Source organism: Cryptomeria japonica, unplaced genomic scaffold, assembly GCF_030272615.1.
Source record: "Cryptomeria japonica unplaced genomic scaffold, Sugi_1.0 HiC_scaffold_117, whole genome shotgun sequence".
In the NCBI taxonomy this organism is placed as follows: domain Eukaryota; kingdom Viridiplantae; phylum Streptophyta; class Pinopsida; order Cupressales; family Cupressaceae; genus Cryptomeria; species Cryptomeria japonica.
In genome coordinates, this window is record NW_026728939.1 from 295035 (window position 1) to 301901 (window position 6867).

At 62.2% G+C, this 6867-nt stretch overlaps 1 non-coding gene across 1 annotated transcript; it reads left to right on the forward strand.

The window, feature by feature from the left end:
- Positions 1-3452: 3452 nt before the first annotated feature.
- Positions 3453-3571, forward strand: LOC131865714 (5S ribosomal RNA). Its single transcript, XR_009364396.1, has one exon. It is a non-coding gene; the product is annotated as a 5S ribosomal RNA (ribosomal RNA).
- Positions 3572-6867: the final 3296 nt, after the last annotated feature.

The following is a 6867-nucleotide window of genomic DNA, read 5'->3' on the forward strand; positions in this document are numbered from 1 at the left end:
CACCATGGTGCCCACCAGGCCGCGCAACCCAGCCAAGGTGTGCGCACCAAGGTGCACGCGAGGTGCGCACCCGGGGCAAACCGGGGTCCGACTTCGTGCACGCCGCACCTTGGAGCACACATCGGGGCGCTCCCGGGTTCGCACCGGCGTTGCGCACCGTGGTGGGCACCTCGGAGCACACCAAGGTGGGCAGCGAGGTGCGCACCTTTGATGCGATGCCTTCACTAATTTCCATAAAAGGCAAAAAAAAAACGAGATTTTAAAATTTCCGTTTTGAAAGATAGTGAGAAAAAGGGAATGCTGGTGCCATCTTGAGCCCGCCCTGGTGCGCAGCCCAGCCAAGGTTTGCGCACCAAGGTGCCCACCCTGGCGAAGGTGCGCGCTCGGGCAATTAACCCAACTTCCAACTTCGCGCGCGCCAGGGTGGGAGCGCACCCAACAACCGGGCCTGGGAAGAGCCAATGCGAGAAACCCCACCAAACTCTCTGACAAAAAAAGAGGGGGCGCTCCAGTAACCCCGCTTCGGAGCGCACCCTGGGCAAACCCAGCCAAGGTGCCCACCCCGGCCAAGGTGCAGGCGAGGTGCGCACCCGGGGCAAACCGGGCTCCGACAACGTGCACGCCGCACCTTGGAGCACACTTCGTAGCGCTCCCGGGTGCGCACCTCAGAGCACACCAAGGTGGGCAGCGAGGTGCGCACCTTTGATGCGCTGCCTTCACTAATTTCCAGAAAAGGCAAAAAAAAAAGGAGATTTTAAAATTTCCGTTTTGAAAGATAGTGAAAAAAACGGAACGCGCGTGCCATCTTGAGCCCGCCCTGGTGCGCAGCCCAGGTAAGGTGCCACCCTGGCAAAGGTGCGCACCCGGGCAATTAACCCTACTTCCGACTTCGTGCGCGCCAGGGTGGCAACCGGGCCTCGGAAGAGCCAATGCGAGAAACCCCACCAAACGCTCCGACAAAAAAAGAGGCGGCGCTCCAATAACCCCGCTTCGGAGCGCAGCCGGGGCAAAGCAAGCCAAGGTGCCCACCCCGACGAAGGTGCACGCGAGGTGCGCACCCGGGGCAAACCGGGCTCCGACAACGTGCACGCAGCACCTTGGAGCACACTTCGAAGCACTCCCGGGTGCCCACCGGCGTTGCGCACCGTGGTGGGCAGCGAGGTGCGCACCTTTGATGCGCTGCCTTCACTAATTTCCAGAAAAAGGCAAAAAAAAATGAGATTTTAAAATTTCCGTTTTGAAAGATAGTGAAAAAAAAGGAACGCGGGTGCCATCTTGAGCCCGCCCTGGTGCGCAGCCCAGGCAAGGCATGCGCACCAAGGTGCCCACCCGAGGTGCACACCCGGGGCAAACCGGGCTCCGACTTCGTGCAGGCCGCACCTTGGAGCACACTTCGGAGCGCTCCTTGGTGCGCACCATGGTGCCCACCAGGGCGCACCCGGGGCAAACCGGGCTCCGACTTCGTGCACGCCGCACCTTGGAGCACACATCGGAGCGCTCCCAGGTTCGCACCAGCGTTGCGCACCTTTGATGCGCTGCCTTCACTAATTTCCAGAAAAGGCAAAAAAAAACGATATTTTAAAATTTCCGTTCTGAAAGATAGTGAAAAAAACGGAACGCGGGTGCCATCTTGAGCCCTTCCTGGTGCGCAGCCCAGGCAAGTTGTGCGCACCAAGGTGCCCACCCTGGCGGAGGTGCGCGCCCGGGGCAAACCGGGCTCCGACTTCGTGCACTGCATGGTGCCCACCAAGGCGCGCAACCCAGCCAAGGTGCCCACCGCAGCGAAGGTGCACGCGAGGTGCGCACCCGAGGTGCACACCCGGGGCAAACCGGGCTCCGACTTCGTGCACGCCGCACCTTGGAGCACACTTCAGAGCGCTCCTTGGTACGCACCAGGGCGCGCAACCCAGCCAAGGTGCTCACCCCGGCGAAGGTGCACGCGAGGTGCGCACCCGGGGCAAACCGGGCTCGAACTTCGTGCACGCCGCACCTTGGAGCACACATCGGAGCGCTCCCGGGTTCGCACCAGCATTGCGCACCTTTGATGCGCTGCCTTCACTAATTTCCAGAAAAGGCAAAAAAAAGAAAAAAATGAGATTTTAAAATTTCCGTTTTGAAAGATAGTGAAAAAAACGGAACGCGGGTGCCATCTTGAGCCCGCCCTGGTGTGCAGCCCAGGCAAGTTGTGCGCACCAAGGCACCCACCCTGGCCAAGGTGGGTCACGGGGTGGGTCCTAGGGTGGGTAACGGGGTGGGTACTAAGGTGCGTGCCAAGGTGGGTCATAGGGTGGGTGCCAAGGTGGGCACCAGGGTGGGTGTGCACCAACCCTAGCCAGGGTAGGTCACGGGGTGGTTGTCGGGGTGGGCGTCAAGGAGCCAAGGTGGGTGGCAAGTAGCCAAGTTGCGTGCCAAGGTGGGTGTCGGGGTGGGTGCCAAGGATCCAAGGTGGGTGCCAAGGAACCAAGGTGGGTGTCTGGGTGGGTGCCGAGGTGGGAGCCAGGGTGGGTCCCAAGGTGAGTGCAAAGGTGGGTGCCAGGGTCAAGGTGAGTGCCAATGTGGGTTCCAAGGTGCCAGGGTCAGGGTGAGTGCCAATGTGGGTTCAAAGGTGCTAAGTTGGGTGCGAGGTTGGGTGCGAGGGTGGGTGGGTGCCAAGGTGTGCTAGGTGGAAGCCCGGGTGGGTCGGCATCCCATGGGTGTCGAGTTGGGTGCCTGATGGGTGCTTCTTGTCAAGTTTTAGTCGTCGGGACTCATTTCGAGCCTTAGAGGTCGTTTCTTGTCCGGTTGCCCTGTCTTCGACCTGGGAACCCAATTTTGGTCCTCGGGTCCCATTTTTTTTTGTCTCGCATCCCACTTTTGGCCTGTGGCCTTTTCGGGGTCGATTCTCGTTTTGGGCATCAGAGCATGTTTCTTCTCCTAAAACCCAATATTTGTTTATTAAGTCTCGGAACACATTTTTGTTCTCGTGGACCCATCATGGGTCTTGGAACGCATTTGTGGTCCTTGGGTCCCATTTTGCATCCCGAAACTTGTGTTTTGGTGCTTGATCCCTATTTTGGGTGCCCACCTTGCACCAAGTGCGCACCCGGGGCAAACCGAGCGCCTTGGTGCACCGGGGCAAGATTGAGCGTGCACCCGAGGCGCCCCGAACATGCACCAAGGTGCACTCGGCCCACATGTGAGCGCAGGTCGTTGCGCCCGAGGTGGTGTGTGGGCACCGCGTTGCAGACGGGACACTGCACGCACACGACGCCCCCTCCAGGTGCACGCACGTAGGCCGGGCCGGGTGCACACCCGACGCCCTAGCAAGGTGCGCGCACCCGGGCAGGGCTCACACTTGGCGAACGGGGCGCACTTCGCGAGGGAGGGTGTGCACCTCGACGGGGGTGGGTGGCCGGGGTGGATTCGCACGTGGGTCGCGGTTTGCTAAGTACACACTGCGACAAGCTCATAACGGGTGCGATCATACCAGCGTTAGTGCACCGGATCCCATCAGAACTCCGCAGTTAAGCGCGCTTGGGCCGGAGTAGTACTGGGATGGGTGACCTCCCGGGAAGTCCCGGTGTTGCACCCTTTTTTAGTTTTTCGCCGGGCGTCGCAATGCTATTTGAATAAACCTTTTGCCCGTTTGCGTTCTCGTCGGGGCCGGGCCGGGCCGGGGTGCGCTGCCCGCACTACCGCGCGCGCGGGGGCGACACCGAGCGCGCACCCGAGGCGCCCCGAGCACACAGGCCACGGTGCAACCCGGGCGTTGTGCGCGCACCCCGGTGCGCCCGAGGTGCTGCGCGCGCACCCAGGTGAAATCGGTGTGCACCTCGGCCAGTGCGCGCTCGGTCGAGTCGCGCACGTTGGCCAAGGTGCACGGTGATGTTTCTTACTCTAAGGTTCCGCACCAGACGCCCGGGACAGGTGAGCGAAGCTGGGCGGGGCCGGGTGCGCGGCCGGGGCAGGTGCACGCAGCTGGAGAGAGCTTTGGAGCACACTTCGGAGCGCACCAATGATGCGCTCCATTCAAAAGTTTCCTGAAAAGGCAAAAAAAGTTGAGATTATAGAATTTCCCACTTGAGAGATTGTAAAAAAAAAAAATTTAAAATGAAGGAAACGCGGGTGCCAAGGTGTGCGCAGCCCAGCCAAGGTGTGCGCACCAAGGCGCCCACCCTGGCGAAGGTGCACGCAAGGTGCGCACCCGAGGCAAACCGGACAATTAACCCAACTTTCGACTTCGCGCGCACCTTGGAGCGCACTTCGGAGCGCTCCTTGGTGCGCACCAATCTTGGGCACCTCGGAGTGCACCATGGCGCCCACCAAGGTGCGCACCCGGGGCAAACCGAGCTCCGACTTCGTGCGCACCTTGGAGCGCACGAAAGGTGCGCACCATGGCGCCCACCAAGGTGCGCAGCCCAGCCAAGGCGTGCGCATCAAGGTGCGCACCCTGGCGAAGGTGCGCACCCGGGGCAAACCGAGCTCCGACTTCGTGCGCACCTTGGAGCGCACAAAAGGTGCGCAACCCAGCCAAGGTGTGCGCACCCCGGTCAAACCGAGCTCCGAATCGTGCGCACCAGAGGTGCACGCCATCGTGCGCACCTTGGAGCACACTTCGGAGCCCTCCTTGGTGCGCGCCGATGTTGCGCACCTCGGAGCGCACCCGGGGAAAACAATGCAATTAACCCGACTTTCGACTTCGTGGGCACCTCGGAGCGCTCTCGGGTTCGCACCTCGGAGCACACCGAGGTGCGCACCTTTGATGCGCTGCCTTCACCAATTTCCAGAAAAGGCAAGAAAACATTGAGAAGGTGTGCGCACCGAGGTGCCCACCCTGGCGAAGGTGCACGCGAGGTGCGCACCCGGGGCAAACCGGGCTCCGACTTCGTGCACGCCGCACCTTGGAGCACACTTCGGAGCGCTCCTTGGTGCGCACCAGGGCGCGCAACCCAGCCGAGGTGCCCACCCCGGCGAAGGTGCACGCGAGGTGCGCACCCGGGGCAAACCGGGCTCCGACTTCGTGCACGCCATGGTGCCCACCGCGGCGAAGGTGCACGCGAGGTGCGCACCCGGGGCAAACCGGGCTCCGACTTCGTGCACGCCGCACCTTGGAGCACACTTCGGAGCGCTCCTTGGTGCGCACCATGGTGCCCACCAGGGCGCGCAACCCCGCCGAAGGTGCACGCGAGGTGCGCACCCGGGGCAAACCGGGCTCCGACTTCGTGCACGCCGCACCTTGGAGCACACTTCGGAGCGCTCCTTGGTGCGCACCATGGTGCCCACCAGGGCGCGCAACCCCGCCGAAGGTGCACGCGAGGTGCGCACCCGGGGCAAACCGGGCTCCGACTTCGTGCACGCCATGGTGCGCACCGCGGCGAAGGTGCGCACCCGGGGCAAACCGGGCTCCGACTTCGTGCACGCCGCACCTTGGAGCACACTTCGGAGCGCTCCTTGGTGCGCACCAGGGCGCGCAACCCAGCCGAGGTGCCCACCCCGGCGAAGGTGCACGCGAGGTGCGTACCCGGGGCAAACCGGGCTCCGACTTCGTGCACGCCGCACCTTGGAGCACACTTCGGAGCGCTCCTTGGTGCGCACCATGGTGCCCACCAGGCCGCGCAACCCAGCCAAGGTGTGCGCACCAAGGTGCACGCGAGGTGCGCACCCGGGGCAAACCGGGGTCCGACTTCGTGCACGCCGCACCTTGGAGCACACATCGGGGCGCTCCCGGGTTCGCACCGGCGTTGCGCACCGTGGTGGGCACCTCGGAGCACACCAAGGTGGGCAGCGAGGTGCGCACCTTTGATGCGATGCCTTCACTAATTTCCATAAAAGGCAAAAAAAAAACGAGATTTTAAAATTTCCGTTTTGAAAGATAGTGAGAAAAAGGGAATGCTGGTGCCATCTTGAGCCCGCCCTGGTGCGCAGCCCAGCCAAGGTGTGCGCACCAAGGTGCCCACCCTGGCGAAGGTGCGCGCCCGGGCAATTAACCCAACTTCCAACTTCGCGCGCGCCAGGGTGGGAGCGCACCCAACAACCGGGCCTGGGAAGAGCCAATGCGAGAAACCCCACCAAACGCTCTGACAAAAAAAGAGGGGGCGCTCCAGTAACCCCGCTTCGGAGCGCACCCTGGGCAAACCCAGCCAAGGTGCCCACCCCGGCCAAGGTGCAGGCGAGGTGCGCACCCGGGGCAAACCGGGCTCCGACAACGTGCACGCCGCACCTTGGAGCACACTTCGTAGCGCTCCCGGGTGCGCACCTCAGAGCACACCAAGGTGGGCAGCGAGGTGCGCACCTTTGATGCGCTGCCTTCACTAATTTCCAGAAAAGGCAAAAAAAAAAGGAGATTTTAAAATTTCCGTTTTGAAAGATAGTGAAAAAAACGGAACGCGCGTGCCATCTTGAGCCCGCCCTGGTGCGCAGCCCAGGTAAGGTGCCCACCCTGGCAAAGGTGCGCACCCGGGCAATTAACCCTACTTCCGACTTCGTGCGCGCCAGGGTGGCAACCGGGCCTCGGAAGAGCCAATGCGAGAAACCCCACCAAACGCTCCGACAAAAAAAGAGGCGGCGCTCCAATAACCCCGCTTCGGAGCGCAGCCGGGGCAAACCCAGCCAAGGTGCCCACCCCGACGAAGGTGCACGCGAGGTGCGCACCCGGGGCAAACCGGGCTCCGACAACGTGCACGCAGCACCTTGGAGCACACTTCGAAGCACTCCCGGGTGCCCACCGGCGTTGCGCACCGTGGTGGGCAGCGAGGTGCGCACCTTTGATGCGCTGCCTTCACTAATTTCCAGAAAAAGGCAAACAAAAATGAGATTTTAAAATTTCCGTTTTGAAAGATAGTGAAAAAAAAGGAACGCGGGTGCCATCTTGAGCCCGCCCTGGTGCGC